The sequence below is a fragment of the Topomyia yanbarensis genome, chromosome 3 (assembly GCF_030247195.1).
Source record: "Topomyia yanbarensis strain Yona2022 chromosome 3, ASM3024719v1, whole genome shotgun sequence".
Lineage (NCBI taxonomy): Eukaryota > Metazoa > Arthropoda > Insecta > Diptera > Culicidae > Topomyia > Topomyia yanbarensis.
Genome location: NC_080672.1, coordinates 52302176 through 52325843, shown reverse-complemented (window position 1 = coordinate 52325843; position 23668 = coordinate 52302176). Strand labels below are relative to the sequence as shown.

The window sequence follows — 23668 nt, the reverse complement described above, 5'->3', positions numbered from 1 at the left end:
ACTGGAGTAAAGCTACTCGGCATGCTACCGCCAACTTCTTCCTACTGTAGAAGAGTACTTTTACTCGGTACAGCGCCTAAATCTCATCGATCTCGTAGATCTCCGATCTCTGTGTAGGCACTGCTCTCTCTCTCTACACCCCTGTCGTCCGTCCGTCCGGAGTTCAACTTTTCGAAAGTAGGCAGCCAGCAGCAGCTGCTTCTGCTCCACTGAGTCAAATCGAATTTTCGCTATCAATCATGTGCAAAATGTAACAGATACCTCCATCAATTCGCATTTTTCCGCTTCGTTTACCGTGCTGACTTGTGATATCTGCAGCCGCCCTTTCGTTTTAGGATTTCCTTTGCTTGGCCGCTCATGCTTCCCTCCGCTGCGCCAACTCCAACACCACCCCACAAAAACATCTGTCAACCGGAGTTATGTAGGTTACGAATGGAGCAAAGCGTCGCTTGGTGGATGCTGAAGTGCAACTATGCTGACTGTTGTTGTTGATATTTCTTCCGAATTGTATGTGTGTGCCAGGTTGATTGGGGCGAAAGAATGCACCATCAAATCACACCATGGATGTGAAGGAACATTTCTTTCGGTGGGTTGAACATTTACTACGGAAAGAGCATCGCATCGGTTGTATTGCGCTTGTCATCGGGGTAGTATGTTGGTCAAAATGGCTTTTCAGCTGTTTGTTGAATAATTGTTAGAATCTTGAGTGGACAAACACCCTATGCCTTTTTTAATCGAAAAAAGTGAGAAATTTGCACGAATAATTAGAATAATTTCGAAGGTACAGTCATATAATTAAACGAAATAAATTGGAACGGAGCAGCATTAGCTCAAAAGCGCGAAGGAGGCTCGCGTGGCAAAACCACATGTCTTCTGGAGCCTAAACTACGCATTATATGGATTACAGATCAATTCTGAAGATTGATGAAGATTGGTTAAACGTGAAATATGAATAAAAAATACAAATATGTAGAACAATATGATGATTCCAGTAAGAAATGTACAATGGAAAACATAAAAAATAACGCTTAGATAATATAAAATTTAAAACAATATTTACGCCCCCATTCCCGAAACTGCCATCAGTCATCGCAGACATGCAAAAGTTGCAATAATCTGTGTCATAACCCCAAACAATCACTTTAGCGAAAGCGTTGCCCCGCACTCAGTATGCAAATTGCATTTTAAATGTTTAATGTTACCCACGTTCCCCAGCCATCAACTGTCCTGCTCTGTCGCGAAAACAACGCGAGCGCACCGAGGACAACGACGATGGCGAGAGGAGTTCACCTCCGCACCTCAACAACTAATTCCTCATTGCTCCTCGGCTGGTAGTGCACTGTTAGCAGGGCAGCGTGAAGCAGCATTCGTCCTACGAAAATACGCAACGCAGTTCCGCACACACTAAGCCGGTACCTACCTACAGTTGGAAAAACTTTCGCCATTACTCGAAATGGTGGCACGTCACAGAGCGCGAGGCAAACACAAAAGAGCCATCCATTGCAACACGGCGCGGCGCGACCGGGATGGCCGTCCGAGGGTTCGTAAATTTGAATAAGTTTAAATACAAATTAATCAGCATTAAAACTTATGGCACGGATAATCTATGGTCTTAGTCATTTTGTAAGACTTTCTTTACGTTGTTGTTAGTGAGTTTCGCTTGTTTGGTCAGACGATGCTCGCGGTTTGGTGGTGGATTACGGTACTTTTTGGCACCTGTAGATGGGGAAGCAAATGCTTTTGAAATTAACTATAAGGTAAATGCGGTCAAAGATACGTTTTGAAATTTTGAAGTATATGGATATTAGACCGGCAACAATTTTGACTTTTTTTGAAACACTGCCAATTCAAATGGTAATTGGATGCAAAAATCATACGCAAAATATGAGCTTTATCCGATAGCTCTAGTTCACCCACAAGAGGTTTCAAGTTTCTATAGTAATATATATGGAAACTCGGAAACAAAAACTTCAAATCAAATAGAACAATCCACAGTAATTCTGCATACCTCAAAATTTTTGTCACACAGCTTATTTTATAAAGAACAGCTTTGTTAAAGGTTGCATATTAATTGGAAGTTCTCCAACATAGTTATTGAACTTTGAAGACCAACCGATTTTTTTCGAAATTGCCTATCCTAAGCATGTGCGAGAAAGAGAGGCAACCCATAACTTTATATGAGAATATCTTTTTACTGCAAAATCGGATCAATTTGCAGTCTTCAGCAATGTTGATCCTTACATCTTAAGCTATATATCTGGAGATGTGATGATGCACAAGAAGATACTGACAATTTTTAATTAGTTTATTGTTTCTTTTGCCTATTTTTCATATATTTTCACATATAAACTTGAAAACTCTTGTGGGTGAACTAGAGTTTTCAGAAAAAGCTCATATTTGACAAATGGTATGTGAAGCCAATTACCGTTTGATTTAGCAGTGTTCCGAAAAAATAAGGCAAAATTGTTACCGGTCTCATGGATATATAGAAGAGGAAAAGTGGCACAAATAATATTACTACTTGATTGCCCAAAAAGAGCTAAAGGAAAATAATTATCTGACAGAATTAGAGATGAGAGAAAAGATTTCGAGACCTAATCGTACCTGATTATTAACTTACAAAAATAAAGCTTTTGCTTGTGCTTCAGCTTGTGCGACCACCCCTGACTGCTCCGATACCGATATGAACTAGCTGAAATGGAATTAGTAAATAATTATCCTTGGGAGTAGCGAGACATCTTTCATTGTGAAACTCCTGGTAATCCCAATGTATTTATTGATAAATACCGGCGCCAGCCAGGCCCGAATGTAGATCGCGGAAGGTTAGGGAAGGAATATTAGTCCGATACTTGATTTGCTAGAGGAAATATATTTTTTTCTTTTGTGGGGTAAATTAACCACTGCGACCAATGTTTTGATCTATTGTGGTTTGAGGTCATATATACAGAGCCGTAGCGTGGCCTTCTGGCGCCCTTGGCAAAGTCTCTGTCTTGCGCCCTTTGCGGCATTTATCTAACCAATCCAACCGAAAAGTAATGCCATCAATATGAAGCACCAAAACACTACAGTTCTGTGAAATTTTAAATATAAGTTCGATGCAGATTTGTCTCGAATACCATTCAAAGTAAGATTTTTAGAGATTACGGATGGAGCACTTTTTCGGAAGACTTTGGCAAATAAGTTGATGCTAGATACTTGAAGGCGACAGAGGATCGTTCCGCAAGACTGGATGTGTAGATCAGTTTATTGAACTGTCGATCAGTATATTCATGAAATCAGCTGATGCTAGGTATTTGGCGGCAATGGAGGGAGCATCTGTTCAAGAGGCTGTATAATAGGATGCCAATAGTCTTCTAGCAACTCCACCCATATCTCTGCTCGACGTTGAAAAGACCTTCGAGAATGTATGGCACGATGCCCCATTGTACAAGCTTCAACTATACAATCTTCCCAGAAGTGGACCCACAATATTTTTTTGGAAGAATCTGAAATTTCAATTTTAAAATGAACACTGTACAATTCGTAATAAGTAAAAACAGTCTTCCCAAATGAACATCGTACACAATGTTCGCTCGTGTTCTGTGCTCATATTAAACCCACACTTCGTGTACAAACTCAAACCCGCTGTTTCGTACCAAAACATTTGCACATGTTCGCCTGCACAACAGAACCCCATGTACGTACACGGTGTGCATACACATAGGTTCGTGGAACCAGTTTTCTCTTTCTCACTCTTATCATCATTAGCGTTGATTCTTTTTGCCTTGTGCTAATCGTTCTCGTGTGCGCACCCGGTGTACGTACACGGATGTTTGAACTAGAGTTTGCACATCGTTCGCTTGGGTTCGATGTTCGAGGTGAACCTGTACATCGAGACAAAGCAAGTTTGAGGTTGAATGCGTGCACGAAATTTTGTACACAGGTACAAATATGTCGATGTTCATGGCAGGTCAGCGAAAAAACCTTATTTAATGAATGTATGTTTTGTTGGTCAAATTTGGTTTGAAATGATTTTGAGTTCGAAACTAATATAATATTCAAACTAGTTTAAAATTTCTCAACAAGTAAAATATTTCGGAAGGGGTCCGGACCCCCAGGATCCCTTCTTCTGAATCCGCCACTGAATCTTCCTATTTTTTCTGGTGAAGGACATTTTGCGTCTTTCTGAATGGAGCCGATTGCATTGCGCAAGATATTTCTGCTGGTGTTCCGCAGGGAAATATATTAGGTTCGCATCTGTTTAACCCGTTCACCTCGGATATACTCCCTCTTTCTGAAAATAGAACCTTGTCGCTGTTCTACGATTTTACCGCAGTCGTCATTTAATTTCCTACGTCCAAGCTTCAACGAAGCGCGAATATTCTGAGAGATTACTTCAACCGTTGAAGGATTTGCATCAGCACAGCAAAGACGACTGTAAATTAAAACCGAAGGATGCAGCGGTGGAATAGTCTAAGGTGCCTGATTATCTTGACTTGACCGTAGATAGCACGATGATCTTTCAACACCAGGTAAACAAAACGGTTACCGAATGCAACATCATAATGCTCGGATTCCAAAGTCAGTATCAGCTCCAACTCATCCGGTACGAATTTAAAATAAATACATTAAAAGATTTTTTAAACAAATTTGTTATTTTTGGGGACAGAATTCACTAGAGAAGTATAGATAGCAAAGATTTTTCAACTCCCTCCACAACTTAGTTGTTAAAACATTGGTTAGAATAAAAAACGTTAACGGGGGCCTTTTCAATTATTTTTTGTCGGGAACTCTCTATGAATCTGTATTTTTATTAGGTCTGTGATTACGTCTAAAAACCTGCATAATCTAGATTAATCTATAGAAATGGCAGTTCTAGTTTCCAACTGAGATGTTAGCATTTAAGGAAATATGTGAAAAGTTTGGAAAATTTATTGAATAGTAAATAATCCTAATACTTAACACTCAGATATTCTCTTTTATTCACTAGTGGAACTCTACTAAATCATCCTCTCAATGTATTTGAAAGATGTGCATTTATTTTTCTCATTATCATCTATTGTTAAAGATTATGAAAAATAAATATCAGTAGTAACCATGCGTCTCCATCGGTAGTTTTTTTACTTGCTTATCGTAAATTTTCGCAAAACAAGCGTAGGATTTTTCTTTTATTTCGATTATAGAGGTTTTAACCTGATGGTCATTAGCCTCTATTCGGGTTAGAAAAATCTCTTTGGAAAAATTTCTAACCATAAGTGCGGGGTTGGGAATCGAACCCTGGTGAGCTGCGTACAAGGCAATCAACTTACCATCTACGCTATGCCCGCCCCCGAAACGTAGACTCATTTTCAAGAGCAATTAAAAAACTTTCGAATGAGTGTAGTGTGATTGTGGGCATTCGCAGGCTACTTCGTGTTTAATAAAAGTTCATCCCAAGCAGCTTTATAAACAATAATTATGCCAAGTAGTGACGGTGTTAGGCCATTAGGCCGAAGGCCGGTTGGTCGGAAGTCACTAGACCAAAGGTTGTTCGGCCAAATGGCTGAAAGGCCAATGGGCTAAAGGACAAACCAAATAGAGTAGTCTAAACTGAATAAAGATTGAAAACAATTGTCAGTTCAAAATGAAGGGTGAACCTTAGCGATATTTTTTGAATATTAAAACTAGATGTTTAGCATGCTTTCATCATCTTTTTCGCTACATATTTAAATAAAACAAATAGCTTGTTCACTATTAATATGTATTTATATTTAGGAGGTAAACAAACCAAAACTAATTAGTTTATTATTATTTTAGAACTTGAGTTCCTGACGTAATGGAATAAATAAATAAAGATATTGCCCACTGTAGCTATACCACATTACTTCAAACCGTGTGTTGTCCGACATCAATGCCGCTCCGTCGGACTAAAGCTAATTGATTGCCCTTATGTTTGAGTTATCCGGGCAAACGGGTGCAACACAGGTTTGCTTTAGAGATGAGCGGGTATGGATTTTTCGTACCCGGGCCCGACCAGAATCCGAATATTATTTTTGCAAGCTTACCCGAAGTTCGGGTTTTGTCTTTTTATAAAATCTGGATACGATGTTATAAAAAGACAAAACCCGAACTGAACGGTTCTGAATCCGATTTTCATTAAATAAATTTAACCCATTTGATTCGAAAGAGTAGGAGTGCCCGGGGCTAGTTAGCGATCTTTTCAATTTTCATTTCTTTGATTGAAGTAGATTGAAAAATATAATTATTCACGTAATAGATTTTAACCCGCATAAATGTGTATCATATGCCAATCATTGCATTAAACGTTTAAAAACCATTTCCAACATGGTTCCTTCAACAATAGATTAACCATTGACTAGTATAATATCGAATATAACCATTATCGTTTTTCCATACCCGACCATACAAACAACAGGTTGTTAAAACCATCATCATATGTTCTTTTTCTAACGCATTTTGACAACATACCATTCGAGAACCATACAGTTTACGGTGACATGCATATTTTAGATCTAGCGATGCATAAAATATTTGGTAGAGAAAAATATCTCTTTTCTTTCACATTTCAATTCTATCGATCGATGAAGTTTTAATTTTGTTACACGTCATCTTCTGAAGAAAGCTTCGTTGACACAAAGTGGACTAACGTTTTATCATATTGAGATATCGCCGTAATATTTTAAGATAAGGATTTTGGAACTACAGGTTTTTCAAGCAGTGTAAACAAGTATACAAATAACAAAGACTACCAGAGCAATTTTAACTTCATGCACAAAAGTACAACGTAATATACAAATCATCAAAATAGGATACACGGTTTATATTGCCAATGGTAACCAAAACTATTATGGTAGGTTAATAGTTGAATGATGATGATGGAGTATATGAATAGTATTACCAATATAGTACGTATTATATGAATAATTTGGAAATGGTTTCAAAGTTGTCTGAAATGGTATTTATTTATACGACGTTCACCGTAAATAAAAAAAATTCCACAAAATTAAGGAAATTTGCTTATTACGTTCAAAAACTGTCACCCATGAATTCACTTTGAAAATTTTTGCAACTTATGGAAAAATGTTTTACATATTTTGAGGTGAAAACGAGAGACAGCGCCATATGCCTAACACAAACGAAGAAAAAGGATGTCCACCAACTTACGCCTTCCGCGAACCAGGCCCTGGTTCTTACAGTGAAGACCCGATTTTGTTTGCTTTTTGACCCGATTTTATCAGCCTGATATGAAAATTTATAGTTGGTAGTTTGATGGGCTCTAACAGACGAAACAAGTTTAATTCGAATAAATCCATTCTTGAGCATATTTTTCCTAACTTAGAGATCCAAAATGTGCAAAAATATTTGTTTTTTTAATATAGCACTGTTAAACCCCCTTAAGAGAAATTTTAATTATATAATCAGAAAGGGTTATCAGGCTATATCTAAGGACTATCTAGGGAATATGCTAAGAGCTTCGGTTTATCAAAAAGAATGAAAAATATATGTCCCGATTTTGTTAACGTTCCCTTTTTATTAGCCTAAAATTCACCAAGTTGCTGATAAAAACGGGTCTACACTGTATTAGATTATCTTTCGGCATAAATCCTTACATGTAAACACAACTAGAAACACCTTAGTTCCGTTTTACCGTAAAATGGGGGTTAGCTTATATGAGACTTATTTTAGTAAATTTTCGATAAGATCAATTCTTGCAAAAATCTTCTAAACCAACATAAATTTTATTCTAAACACGCTTAACATCTGTCCATCACGCTTATTTTATAATCAATTAAGTTATCTTTCAAATGAAAAGTATACAATTTAACTGCATATTTTTGATTAATTGGAATAATCTTGTGTACAGGTATACATGTAAACATTTCTCTTTAATTATACTTATCAATAAATTTTGTAGTAACGCCAAATATTTCCTTGAACAGATCGATAGTCATACGAAAGATATCTTTCCCACACTTGTTTTTCTTTTTGAATGTCCGAAATTTGAAGGAAAATTTACAACATTAATACTTCAAAAATGCTTGAGAAACTTCACAAAAAGCGATAAAGGTTTCCCTGTTTTATAGTATGTTCACAGTGAAATTTTCTAGATGATGAACTTCCAGTTCAAAATCTATGGATAGTCCCGTTCACTTGATAAACGCTCATCTATAGAATGAATGTATTTCAAAGGGGGAAAAATGCTTTTTTTAAAATATTTTTCTACGAGGATAAGTTATCATTTTTTGATATTAGCGGAAAAAGGTTATCCAAACATTCGAAAACATTCATACGGGTAAGTGCGAAATGTTTTAATAAAAAAACCCGACCCGACCCGTAATAAATATTTTTAATGGACCCGACCTGACCCGTACCCAGTGATAAGAAAACCCGAACCCTCCCCAATTCCTACAGGTTAGGGTCCGGCCATCTCTAGTTTGCTTGCGAGCGGCCGCCGCTCACGACCGCGGGTCATCGGTCTCCTCGCCCGATGGACCCTCAGCAGTTTTGCGCCACTTCGTTTCCTTAGTCTTGATTATACGGCAAAATCGCATTCCACTGGCTTCGCCGCAATAACTAAAGCAGTTTAGAAAGCGGTGGTACAGTACAGCTCATGATAAAAAGAAGGATTTAGGCAAATAATTGAGAAGCAAATAAAGCAAAAAATAATTCCCCGAAATCTCGACAGGATAAGCTTCAACTTCTTTACCCCCTTACTGACATTCGGCTTTCTTGGTCGTCGCCCTAATGCCCATTCGGCATAATGAGTATTCGACCTAGTGTCAATTCTACCTAATGACCATTCGGCTTAATGTCCATTTGGTCTAATGTACAGTCGGCCTGATGCCTATTGGTCGAACGACCTTCGGCCCCATTTAATAATAATAATAATTTAATCAAATGGACGATTTTACTGAAGCAATGAATAGTAGGCGGGGTCTTATTTTAGACAGTTCGTATTTTCTCTCTCGGTATTTTCTCTCTGACATTTTGCTGCTATTTTAGAAGTTTCCATGATATAAACCAGTTTCATAATTCAAATTTTGCAAACGTTTAAGTGTTGATTCGCGAAAAAAGTGGAAGTGTCTTTCGGGAAGAACATAAGAAATAATTCGACAGGCGATCCGATTCAGAAACGCAAGATCCGAGGATGGTGGGGTTAAGCCCAGTATAAGGCTGTCTAATTTGAAGAATTTTGAACCCCACATTTGTTGCCAGAACAATATTGTTTCAAGCGACGGATCATAAAGATTCAATAACGTTCATCTCTAAGAAGTGGCATCAAAAGCCTTTAAGCAAGGACGAATTTCACATTTTGGATACCGGTGAGATCGTTTCCAATAGATTCTTTGCGTTTTCTTTTTGAATTACACTACTAATTATACTAAATATATGCAGAATTATATAATCCCACGCTCCCTTTTTTCGCTTTTTTATATCTCCGTCATCTATGAAAACTGTTTTGGTTCCGAGCGTATTCCATAAGTAGATGATAGGACTATTATGAAATAAAAACGCTTGTAAGGACGTGGCCAGGAGTGTGGAGTTGAGCGGGTCTACGTCATTGTAGATCGTTGCGAAGTGACAAGGGATATGCTCAAATCTGCAACTCCATCTACGATTTGTGCAGGTGTTCGTGCTATACTATGCGATGCTATGGACGATTTTACTGAAGCAATGTCTGTCATAAAATCAACTGTTTTTCCAAAGGCCGCAAATAATTCATTATTCTTGCAAATAACCCAAAATCGCGGAAAAATGCCTAGGACAGTTCAGTTACTACAAGAAAAATATTAGCTAAACCTTCTTATTTTGACTCCGGGTCCGGGTTTGTCTTACTGTGGAGTAGTAAGGCGTTTCAAAATAAGTAAAAATAAACAAAATTCTCTCTTCCGCTGCGTTATTTCTACTTTGAAAATAATACAATTTACAGCAACCGCAACCGCCACAGGGTATTCGATGTAATCCATCACAGCACGAAAACCTATTCGCTCTCTTTTTACATAGTTCAAAATGGAATCGAATTGGATCACCTTTTTACAGAATCCCATTATAGCTGATCAATTAGACATGGAATACAATTGAAAGAGCGGAACCAAGAAAAGGTCGTGAATTTTCCCAACACCAGCACCACGAGCCGGACACTGACTAGTCATTCATTCCCTGGTTAGTACAGTACAATACACGGACATCGAGTGGGGCAGTCATTAATTGGCTCCTACTGCCGCCGGCGGCGGCGGCACCTCGGCTAGTCACCAGCTGGCGGTCGGTGCGGGAAATTGAATTTGAAAAGAAACTTCACCGAGCGGAACAGCGATAAAAATGCTAATTGAATCTTCAAACTTTTGCGTTTTTTCCCCAACCGAGGGGGTGTTCCTTAAAAAGAATCGAATCCCGTTTCATTCTAGACGAACGAATAAAAATACCTTTTTATCGCTTTCCATTTGTTCGCGAGTCGTCTGCCGCTTTAGTAGTCGCGAATAAAGAACATAAAAACTTGTGGGAAAATTTCTTTGTTATAAGGTTATTATAAACTACGATTTTAAGTTTCTCGGCATAATGACACTTTTCGAACATTTTTGTTTCGTGGCTAAAAACCACGCGTCTCCAAGAAACTTTAAAATTCAGTGGAGCAGCTCGGTCTCTTGAATGACAAAAAAGTTAACGAAATAATTATCTTTTCATTGAATGACAGCGAATAAGGCGATAACTAAGCGTTTAAATGTCTAAAATTTATCAACGTTTATCCCTTTATCAAGGCCCGATCCCTTAACAAGACTCACTGGCAGTGCTCATTAAAAGTAATTGTTCCATAGAGTAAATCTTTTTGTTCGCGCCTTCATACTTAATTTCCACTGAGATTATTTTTTCCTGCTGCTGCCTGCTGTCACTGTCCTTTACCCCCACCTCAGTGGACCAGAAGACAAACTTTGCTCGGTACCCTCTCTCAATCTCTCTTCATGAAGCTTAGATGGCATTCCGAATTTCGAGTGCCAAGAAGCAGCGAACTCAAACAGAAACCTTTTGTTTTATGTTTATTTAAACGCGCTTCTGCTCCACATCCCAGACTCCCTTCCCGGTGGCAAAAGCAGCAGCTGCTGCTGTTGTTGCTTACCAACAAAAGGGAGACATTTTTGTGTAAGCATCAACAGCTCACGGGGGCGTAAGCCTGTCCTAGTCGTCGTCGTTGTCGCTGTCGCGGTCGTGCACTTTGCTTCGGGGGCTGAATTATGGCTTCGACGGCCTTCAACGCTATGGCCTACTAGTTCTAGCTACCACTCATGATGAGCTATAGGAACAACAAAGATACCTACTACCAGGCAATGTTGTCGCACCCCTCCATCCATTTTCTCTGTTTGCTTGGGGAATGTAAATCTTGCTTTTCGTGGAGAGGCGAATGATGTGACCCAGCGTTGAACTGGTAAATTTCCAACATGGAAACCTTGTAGTATGCTGCTGAGTTTTAAAATGATATTTAAACAGATTACATTTTCGTTTTGTCCCTTGAAGGTACGCGATAATTTACCAGTTGTACCCGAGTGGGTTGGGACCGCTAATGTTAATGAAACGTTTAATTTTATATTCTTCAGACAGACAAGCATAATAATGGGAATTGGCTACGTCAATTATGTGAACCCGTGTGGGAAGGAATGTGGCAGGTTTATGGAAGGCGTGGAAGATTATTCAACAATTGCAGTAAATTTTAAAGCCCATTGTGAATAGCTGTCGAGAGCTAAAGGATTACGTCATGGCAATTCACAATAGCTAGGGAGTAAGAAAGAAGTATTCAGTCTGTTGAACAGATTGACTTGACCTACTTTTTCTCAGCCAGTGAGAATTGTCTGCTGAACATGATTCTATCAGTTCAGAAATGTTGATCAATTCATCTAGCTGAACATTATTTTTCTGCTCCATGTACCTTTTTGAAAATTTACAAACTTTTCCGAATCTAGCTCAAATAAAGAAATTTCAACAATTTTTTTTCTCTTTCATCATTCCAGATCAAACCCTCTAACTGCCACCATTCAAAGAAGGTAAATGAGTGTATCTGCCAGCAATCAATTCGCATCCCCCGATAGTATTCCCATCCATTGAAAAATTCACCAGCAAAATTCTTTTTCCTCGTTTTCTATCTGGTTCGGAATCAGTGAAACTTTCACAAAATGCTCTCACTGATGCAGAACCCTTCAAAGCGATAGGAAAATATTGATCACAAAAAGTTTCGCCCAGTTTTCGCTAAACTTTCCCTTACAGATTCCGGTTCGATTCAGTCACGGTACCACAGCAACGACAAGGAAGTGTGAGCGTTTGTGTGTGTGCCTGACTGTGTCGCAGAACGGACGAGGTTGATACAAACCGCACACAGGCACCCAACGAGCTCTTCGAGAGCATGCAGTGTGGGACTAGATTTCGGATAGCAAGCTTACAAAAAAGTTTAAATCAAATTACCAACCATCGCTCTAATCGCTTTTCCTGCTACCGGAGAAGTTGCTACCCGCATTGGTCGACAGGCATTGCATTCAGCAGCCGATCGGGACGATGCGCGGAAGGAGTGCACACTGAGAAAAGTTTCGATTCATTGCGCCTGGACCGCACGGAAAATTGCATTTGCTGGTGAGCTATGTGCCTTAATACTTGCCGCCTGTTAAACGAAGAGCTCATTCTGGGAGCGGTGCGTCCGTCGCTCGTCCGTACATAAATTGCGCATGGTGTGTTGAAGCATTTTTGGCTACCGATGCTATTTCAAGTATATCGGCAAAAATGTTGATTCAGCTCAAATTCGCGAAAAGCCACCGAAAGCGTGCTGGAAGTGCTCCGTAAACCTCCGAGCAACTTCGAAGTGGACAATTTCGAATCGTGTTGTATGATGTCGGTCGGACAAGCTGGGAATAGCGATGACACAAACTGCAAACGCATTTCTGTGAACGTAAAATTAACTCTATGCTCTAGGATAAGTGTGCCGGCGCTAGGGAGGAACTTTTAGCGGTTTAATTTGGTAGTTTGGGATGCATCATTAGCAGAATCCGGTCCAAAGGCTTGATCAAACGTTTTCAATTAGCTCGTAACAGGACCTCAAACGTTGATGGACAACTCGCTGGAAAAGATCGTCAATCAAACGATAATGGCTTTTTGAGCATCTGAGTACCATGCCAAATAGGTCATCCATTAGCCTCGTCCTGTTATTTGTAACCCGCTACGTTTAGACACAGCTATAACTTCTGATTTAAGGCTAATAGCTGGAACATTTGTCATTTGAGTACTAATAATTATTGACATAATCCGTTGGATTGAAGTCGTTGTGTGTCTGCTGTAACAATGCAAGCAAACGATGATACATATACTTCAAGGGAATATTATTTATGTTATTCTCCCACGCATTGAAGAAACTTTGAGCATAGAATTAACATTAGGCTGCCCAGAAAAAAATATCCTTAAATCGATTTCCAGTCCTACCAGGAGTCTCTGCTTCAAAGTTGAGCCAAATTGGACAAGTCTAGCTGCCGGACCAACGTGTTCGAAATTTGTAGGGGATTTTTCGTTGATTTACATGTAGAAAGTGCACCAAGTCGCATTTTCGCTAGCTGTCACTGTGTGTATTGGTTTATCACTGCAAGTGGAAATAAGAAAGAAAATTTTATTACCTATAACATTGTGGAAGGCTCCAAATCAATCCAACTTCCTTAGAAGATGTTATTAAGCTTTTACTGAATTAATGTCTAAGACAGTTTTGCATGGGGCCTAATAACATGGTGGCAAATCAGCATTTTGAGCATGAGCTGAGCATGAGCATAATGACCGTACAATTCGTAGTTCCTACTCCGTGATTGACCAAAACAAGCGAAATGGTACAGAAAATCATATCCATTCTCAATGTGCACATTTCGAGAGTTCTATACTTTTAAATGCCATTAACGGCACCGGTCACGTCCTTTAGGTCATCGGGGATGGAAAGGAATGATAGTGTAACCTCTGCATCTCCACGTTTGCCACGGGAAGGAGTTTTTGTTAGTAAAATGGGGTAAAGAGTTACACAAATCTGGAGTTTCCTTGATAAGTGATACGAGTTTCGCAACTCTCAGAAATGTTATCATGTGTTTATTGCTCTGGGCAGCCGGCTACCGAGAATTTATGATAGACTTATTGATTGTTGAATTAATTTGGAAATGAACTATTTGTAAAAATAAAGCAACTTCAGCTCCGGACTGCCGACAGTTGTTGCTGGTGTGTAATTGAATCTAACAGTATGTTCACAATTTCATTATTCTCTGCTTCGTTTATTCCGGCGAATCACGACATTATAAAAACAATACAAGCGATGAAAAGCGATTACCTTTAGTGTTTCGAGACATTGGTCGATATAGATATGGCAAAACCTATATAATTGAAGATTTCATACTACAAGTATTATTTATCGTGTAAAAACTTTGATATTTATATAGCAAATAAAATGACAATTATAAGTTGGTTTCTTTCTTCGCGAACAATTGAATAAGGTGCCGATTTTTATGTTATCATTATTTGCGCGCATTGTTAAGCTAACTGAAGCGCATTTTAAACGGTATAAAATAAGCACTACCGAAATACCTGAAACGACTAGCTTTGTAGCTAGCTAGAACAAGATTGGAGACAATAAGAACGAAAAGAAAGTAACCTGTCACCTTTTGCGCGAATAATCAAGCTAGAATATTTTTATACTCATGAAAAAATATAGTTTACAAATGTCAAACCATATTGCCATAAAAACTAAATGACCTCCCTAATCTTACGAAAATCATATTACCCCTTGTGTAGGTATATTAGATAGCTATAAAATCTCATTAGTTTCATTTAAAAAAATCAATATGTAATCCCCTAGTTTTAAGTAATGCCTTATCAAAAACCTGTTTTAATCCACCTAGCGGTGCAATGGTGCCTTTCTCATTTCTCTAAACTATGGCACGGAGGCTTTTTATGTTCAACATAATTGTGGAAATGTCCATTACATTCTTAGTACACTTTGCACTTATACACAATGGCATGCCAGCCACGAACTTGATGAGCTACGTGTCGACGGTGAAACACTTGAAACAAAAAAATATCATACTCCATTAGCCTAATCAGCATTAGATCAATATTATCTGCTTGCTAACTCATTTTGTCATGCGGGGGTGGGTATGTGAAGAGGGCGAAAGTCCCATGAACGAACGACTCCCCATCGTAAATTGGTATGCTTTGTGATATAGTGGTGGTTTAAAGATGATGGGGTTGAAAGGCAGGGGTATGCGGGCTGGATGGGATGGTGGCCTGAGGGGTGATTTAAGGAGATTTTTAAAGGAGGGGAGCGAGCAGTAGAGGGGGGGTGTAACCCCTCTCCGTAATCCATCAACTACGCCCCTGTTAAAATCCAGAAACCCTATGCGAGTCGAAAAAAAAATTTAGGGATTAGGTTGACGTTTTTCAGAGTGATTGCATAACCTTTCTATATGAGAAAGGCAAAAATGTGCCAAAATACAAAAAAGTGAATCGTCGTCAAATTTTTTTTTTTGAGTTTGCATCAAATCTCGACGTTTCATGCACCTTGAACACATTTAGCATTAAAAATAAAAATTCTATTTTTAATTTTTCCTATAGTTTATATGAGAAATTTCTGTGTGGCCGCACTCTGAAACCCGTAATTCCGGAACCAGTATTCCGATCGATCCAAAATTCAATAGCAGCCGATGGGAAGGTTGCACCTTTCATTTGAGACTAAGTTTGGGCAAATCGGTCCAGCCATCTCTGAGAAAAATGAGTGACATTATTTGACACATACGCACATACATACACACACACATACACACACACATACATACATACACACACACATAAAGACTTTTTCCGATCTCGACGAACTGAGTCGAATGGGATATGACACTCGGCCCTCCGGGCCGGGATTAGGTTGACGTTTTTCAGAGTGATTGCATAACCTTTCTATATGAGAAAGGCAAAAACGAATTGAATAAAATATAGTTAACATGACAAGTGGAAAGTATTCGATACAATGAGATCAATTAATTAATTTGATTTCATTAAATTAATTAATGAGACTAAAAGTAAGTCAATGATTATGACAATAAAACATATGGTCTGTGTCATGTCAGACCGGGCTAAGTAACATTGTATTGATTTCGAGAAAAACCCCAAGTAGCAATTGCAACTTGTTCAAAGTTTTAAATGTTGCACAACTGCTACACAATATTTTTTATTGTTGGATATATTTGAAAAGAATTTCCACGGGTTTTTAAACTGATTGTGCAACTATGTAACTATAGCTGGTCAATAGTGTTTAGTATGCAAACATCAATAACAGTTGTGAAACTAATCAGAAACTTTGCTAACTTGCACAGACAGTCTAACAAGTTGGAAATGCCTCTTTGTTTGCCATTCCACCCTAAAGCTGTGCTCGACATATGGCACAGCTATTGTTTTCATTATTTTGCTGGAATTAGGAACATACAAACAAAGTACGCTTTTTCCATAACATAGTTGTTACCAAGAGAGTTACAAATACTATACAGTAACAAAGCGTGCTACTTGGGACGAGTTTAAAGCTTGAATTGTAGCATCCTTTACATTATAATTTGAAATTAATTTTTGCTGCAATTCTTGCTTATTGTAACATATTTCAAATCAGCTAAAAGTCGAATGTAGCCGAAGAAATTATTATTATCGTTTATGTATATCAACAGGCTATGTTGTTATGCCCCAATGATAAAATAATCAATTAATTAATATAAAATACAAATTAAAAGATTATCATTAAAATACACAATCAAGACACATTATACCATACAAATAACATAGTCAATCATAATAACGAGTATGGACAACACTATTAGTCAGTATGGTTCTGATCCTGACAGCATACTCGCAAACCGACGACGGAGCGTTGCGCGTGGAAGATGGTAGTCGAAGACCGAAGCGACTCTATTGAAGGTCCTCTGGATATCGTTGATCGCTGTGTTCATCCCGTAGTTGGTTCGACGAAATGGCAACCGTAGCACGAGTCTGTTCCTTAGAGCTCTGGGGAGGACGTTGTGCGAGATATCTTGGAAAAGGGCAGTGCAGTCGATCCTATTCTGCAGAATGTCTGCTACTAAAAGCGCTTTGGAGAGATCCCGCCGGGTTCGCAGGGTGTCCAGGTCAATAAGTAGACAACGACTTTCGTAGCTGGGTAACCGATGCGGATCTAGCCACTGTAGCCTGCGCAATGCGAATCTAATAAATCTTCGTTGTATAGATTCTATTCTTTCCGCACTGTTCAAGTAGAAAGGACTCCACACTGCGGAGCTGAACTCAATGGTTGGGCGGACCAATGCACCGTACAATGATTTCAAACAATGTACATCGGTGAAGTCTCTAGCTATTCGCATGATGAGGCCCAGCGTTTGTGATGCTTTACCGATGATGAACGAGACGTGCTGTTTGAAAGTGAGTTGGGCATCCAGGATAACTCCAAGATCTTTAACATGGGTGACGCGATTGATTTCAACTTTCCCCAAGGTGTATTTGAAGCGAATTGGTTGCTTTTTCCTTGTAAAGGAGATCACAGAGCATTTACTAGGGTTGACGATCATTCCATTTAAATCACACCAAGCTGCGAAACTGTCCAGTTGTTTTTGTAGGAAATGGGCATCAGCAATCGAATGAATCTGTGCATACATTTTCAAGTCATCCGCAAAGGACAGACGAGGTCCTTCCAAAACATGGTTTACATCGTTGAAATACAATAAAAAAATTATCGGTCCAAGATGACTTCCCTGTGGAATACTGGAAGTAGCTTTAAATTTATCTGACTGTGAATCACCTATATTGACATTCATCCACCGGTCGATATGATAACAATTTAATCATTTAAGGAGTGAACCATGTAATCCTAGTCTCTGCAACTTGGCAACGGCTATAGCGTGGTTAATCTTGTCGAAAGCTGCCGACAGATCAGTGTAAATAACATCCGTTTGATTCCGTTCCGCCATAGTCGTGGTGATGAGTGAGGTAAGACACAGCAAATTCGTAGTAGTCGAGCGTCCGGGCATGAAACCGTGTTGGTCATCGCTCAGGTATTGCTTGCAGTGACTGAAAGGAGGCTCCATGACGATAAGTTCAAACAGCTTTGAAACGGCGCAAAGAGATGTGATGCCACGGTAGTTGTCATTGTCATTCCTTTTACCTTTTTTATATACAGGAAACATATGCGCGTATTTCCAGCATGAGGTGAAAATTCCCTTAGATAAAGACAGTTGGAAAATGTGACGAAGTGGAGAAAGCAAACGATCGACATGATACTTCAAAAGAACGGACGGTATTCCATCAGGTCCCGGTTTATGAGTTGACTTCAATTGGCGGGCTGCTCGGGTAATCATTGCATCGTCTACATCCATTTGACTAAAAGTCTGTGTTTGCAAAGGGATGTTTCCGGCGGCGGTGGAAATATGCTCAGGAGGTAAAACTTCAGCATTGAAAGCACTGGCGAACTTAATGGAGAAGAGACGACAGATTTCATTGTTATCGGTACCCATTTCTCCGTTCAAAGTCATCGTCGACGGGAGACCAGACTCTTTGCGTTGCTCGTTGATATATTTCCAAAACGATTTGGGTTCGATTTGAGTTTGCGTTGAACATTGCGTTTATGATGCGAGTAACAACGTTTGCTTACTTTTTTGTACTCGATGTTAAGCCTCACATAATAGTTCCTGAGTGGCATAGAGCGATATTTTGTGAATTTCCTTAAGGCGGCTCGCTTTACTGTTTTGAGTCGCCGTAACTCAGCGGATTGCCATGGCGGATGTACCCCATTGCGGTTTACCGTCATCGGAATGAATCTATCGATGATATACGCCATGACATGTGTGAAGGTCTGCGCTGCTTGTTCGACATCATTGCTATCGAGCATGCCGTCCGAGTTGAACTCTGCTAGAAAAACTTCGATGCTGCGATGGTCTGCATTGCGATAGTCGTAGAAAACCGGGTCAGGAATTATCTCAGCTACACGGGGTCGTTTTCGATTCATCACGACAACGAGAGGCCGGTGATGGGGGACAACTTTCACTAGTGGAGCTGGCGCGGCATAAATAGTTGGAGCAACGTCCTGGGCGCTTTCGAAGCAGAGGTCCAAACTACGGCCATTTTCGTTAACAACGTCGTTGATTTGAAAAAGCGTAGCTGTGCTGTAGCTGTCGAGAAGGTTGATTGAACTTGCATGAAACACGGAATTATCAAGGTCAGGATATAGGAAGCCACTATGAGATTGTTGCCGCGACAGTCCTGGAAGATTAAAATCGCGCAGAATAGCGATTTCGTCGACTGGAGTCATACGTGTCATAACATGCGAAATTGGCTGGATGTGAGCATCGATCAACATGGAGTCACAAATGCGATCCGGTGGGAAATAAACTGCTCATAGAAAAAGGGTTCGGCCACCAAGCTCAATAGCTACCCAGATTTGTTCAACGCATTTCCACGCATCGTCCTCAGTTTTAAATGCACAGCAACAGCAACGTCTCCGCTATTTAGCTTTTTACTGTTACATGGATTCTTTATCCAGTGCTACGATTATCTCATTTTTTAAGGTTTTGCGACTTGATCCGGTCTGACCCAACACCGATCATATATTCTTCGTGCTGATATAACTGCTGCAAATTGGTAAATAGCTTCTTCTCACAAACTGCCAATTCTCAACCCCTAATATATGAATCAACATCATCATTTCACTCAGACAAGACCATGTGTATTCCTCACTCACATTAAATGCCCCGTGGATTAGTTTCTTATTTTGTCAAATAAACACTAAACAAACAAAGAAATTAGTTTGATCAGTCTAAAAAAAATGTCAGCTCGATTGGCATCAACCGGCGGATACGTGTTCCCTTACAATATCATCAAATCAACAAACATTTAAAATTACATACGACAAAATATATGCAATTCTGAATATAATAAAATGGAAACTACTTAATTATTTGTAATAAAATAAGATCGGAAAATTTTTTTGCATAACCAAGGTGGTTCATTTTCAAAGATAGCACTGTTGATGAAACACATCATAAAGTAGGTGATAAGGGACGCGAACGAAAATAGCTGACCACCGCCAGTAGTCGATTGCCACAATTTCTTTTTGCGAAAAAATAGTCGGATTAAGCTGAATAGTACGTTTAAAATTATTTTATTTTATAATATGGCTCATCTTTCGACTACAAAATTTGAGATCCATTTTTCGCCACATAATAGGCGCCATCGATAACGTTTAAAAGAAGAAGGATGGAATGCGAACATGTACACAAGAACTACTGGAAAAGCCTTATTCTACAACTTTGTAGAAGACACCTAATTTTTATCTCCTTCCGATGAGAAGTTAGTATTGGCGCCCTCTATGTGGTGAGATGCAGAATAAAATTTTTCTAGTCTAAAAATAACTCATGTTCTCAAATTCTTTAAAACATACAATTCAGCTAAACCCAACCTTTATTTTGCTAAAAAATATACTTTGTAGGAATCGACCACTGATTTATTTACCACTATGTGTTGTTAGGCCCCATGCAAAACTAACTTAGACAATACTTGTGTGTTGGTTGGATTTAACCTACTTGGTCATTCACCCGAGAAGTTGATAAATAATTTATATAACATTCCATTGTAGATTTCATTGGCGATGTTCTTAAGTCTGAATGATAGATGGTTGCGTAGGGGGGCCGCTGGAGTGTTTTGGGTTTCAGAGTACTCCGGAACGGGTGAGACGAACAGTCCGTGGGGCTTCCTTTAATTTTTCGAGCAGCTCGGTATCTCTAAAGAATAAGATAATTGTCTCCTCACTTGTCGGGTCGTTGACCAGAATGTCTCAGATTGAAGAGGGTAGTTGGCGGAAGTTTCGGAGTTTTTGAAGATCGGAAGTTCGGTGAACTCGAGTGGTCGTGCAAGAGTTATTTTGATCCGTCCGTCCAGAGGGCTCTCCGCTTGAGCCTCCCGAGCAAATTCTCATGGGTTCAAATACCATGCAACCCCATAGAAATACCATGAATATGGTCCGGGTCAAATTTCACAACCATCATAACACCATGGAATGGTCTCGAAAACCCATAAATAAACCAGAATATGGTTTTTACATGGGATCTTCCGGAACATGCTGATGATGTTTTCATGGGTTGAACCCATTTGAAACAATATCAAAACACCATGCAGTGGGGGTGAATTTGGACCATGAGCATGGGCTTTTCGTTTGCTCGGGCTATTACTCTGGTAGGTTCATCGTTCCGGTCCTCCCTTCATTTTTGGAGGTGGCCGAGTTGGCTCCTTCAATGGTTAATAAAGTGAGACATGATTTTGATTTGAAGTGGGAGATAATCTCGCAGTGACCGCGTACCTAGCCTATTGTGGTCAACGGATCGCAGGTGTCCTCTATAGCCTGTATGTAAGGGTGGTATAACGAGTCCGTATTCCATCTGGTCTCCTTACATTCGCGAGTAAGCCAGACCAGCTTCGATGCTGCAGACCCCCACTCCAACTCTTTCTTGCAGATAGGAAGTATCAGTGTAGATTCTTGGTTCGGGAATCATTGGTTGATCAGCTCAAGGAGTTCGACCTGAGCATCCTTGGGAGAAGGCCTGTTCGTAGCGAACTAGATAGGTTGGTGTTCGGACTTCTCGTGTAACAGGGTAGGTCCCGGGTTCTGAGGAGGTGTATTGTAGCAATATATTTTGAGTCGTTTTCATGAGGGTACAAGTGGTACTAGAAGTCCTTTCGAGAAATCCCAGAACGCGCCTGAGTATGATGTTAGCGGCAGCCAACCGAAAAGGGAGAATGTCAGCTTCGATACAGAGAGTGTTCGGGTGCAGGTTAGAGGCAAACCGAGTCATTCTGTTGTACAGGGGAGCATAAGAGTTGCTTAAGAAATGGTAAGTAGGAATTTATTTCAATCCGACCCACATCAAAACCTTACCACCACGATAGCCATCATTGCTGGCCACCCCTATCTCCATTATTCACGATAAGATATAAACGATGAAGTAGACGGGAAGTGTTGATGCTTCAGCTACTTAACGGAAGGACGACGATTTATCAGACTCTTACATAGGTGTCTCGGAGTTGATGGTGGATAGCTATAAAGTCTTGGATTCACTTTAAGCAAGCGATGCGACCTGTGAAGCATAGTTTATTATGTAATTGCTTAGTTGATCTTCGAGTATACGATCACTTGACAAAGAAAATATTTTGTTAAGTTTGTTTTTTTTAACTCTGGGTAGCCGGCTACCGAGAGAATCCTATATAAACAAGGACGATTTGAACTCCACACAGCCGGCCGTGGGAGTATTGATAAGAATTAGAATGTAATTGAGAATTAATGGAGGGTATTAAGGGCAAACAGAATTAAATTCACTTTTCTGACAACGGTACTTGAGTGAGACATTTTCCTGGGGATAGTGATGTCTTTTTTTACTTAATCAACGCAAATAATCGACCAATCTCTAAAATAATCGAAAAATCCAAAATTGTGCATAAGCTTTCGATATAATCAAGTAAATCGATTACCCAGGAACTCATTGAGCACTAAAGCAAGCATTACATTCACTATATAACAGCTTTTAGGTGCTTATAGGCTCTTTACAAGCTTTGCAAATGTCTATAAACTTTATACATGCTTTGCAAATGCTTATACACACTATGAATATCAAGCATTAAATCAGGCCATATATGAGTATATGAAGCTCTACTGTAGAGCTTTTAAACCCTGTAGCTATAAGCCAGATACGGTAGCCACCGATGCCTGTTATAGTTGACATTTCCATTTCTCTAAACAACAAATTCAAAATCAAAACAAATATGATATGAGGCACATTGTAAGAATAAGAAACCTTATCAACTTATCAGATTTGGGCATGTCGTCGTAAACAAATTGAAACCACAAAACCTTTCAGCCATAAAATGATATCGTATATTGGGATGGTTTATTTCAATTCAATATAAAACAGAATTTTTCAATTTAAGAACGGCAAACATCAGTTAGATTTGCCAACACCCAAATGGATCGAACGGCACGCGCCATGGGGCAAAGTAACCCTCCAAATCTTCTAAAGGCAGAAGTTTGAGTCTGAAACGTACGGCGTACTGAAAAAAATCAAACGGCGCATGTGACAAAAAGACCATGAAATAAAGAAAGAGAAAAAATACTTTTTTCTCCTTGTGTTTTTTTTCAACCAGTGGGTTCGACCCACCACAAATCGTTTTGACATATCTCCATAGGTGCAGTGGAAAAAGTAGGAGTAGGCAGTAAAGGACGAACACGAAATTATTGCGACACATTCAACAGGGCATAACTTTTTTACCATTGGGTAAAAATCAACCAAATTTTGCACACTTTCTCATTGATGTGTATTGTTTACATGCTGTCAAACTCGAAGTCGTGTTTTTCGATTCAACGAAAATGGAGGTGAACCAACGCGAGTCGAGAGAACAAATTCTTTCCAAACACCTGGAATTTCCTAAATTGTCGCACCGGCAGTTGGGAAAAATCTTGAACATTCACCATTCAACCGTCTCCAGAGTGTTGAAGCGGTTCCAGGAGCGGTTGACGTTGGACCACGGCAAAGGAGCTGGAAGAAAACCGAGACCGGAGAACAAAAAGACGGAGGGAAAGGTGAAGCGGATGATTAAAGCAAATCCCAACGTCTCAAGCCGTGAT

General features: G+C 39.4%; 1 protein-coding gene across 5 annotated transcripts in view; it reads left to right on the top strand.

Moving 5' to 3' along the window:
• The window catches only part of LOC131688707 (neuroligin-1-like), a 757193-nt gene that overhangs the window by 265256 nt on the left and 468269 nt on the right, over positions 1-23668 (top strand). For 4 of the 5 annotated variants that reach the window (XM_058973158.1, XM_058973160.1, XM_058973156.1 and 1 more), the window contains exon 4: positions 11979-12011. The exons of the other annotated variant lie outside the window; for it this stretch is intronic. The gene's annotated coding sequence lies outside the window, so the exon portion shown is untranslated. The remainder of the gene's footprint in view (positions 1-11978; positions 12012-23668) is intronic. 5 annotated transcript variants of the gene reach the window in all.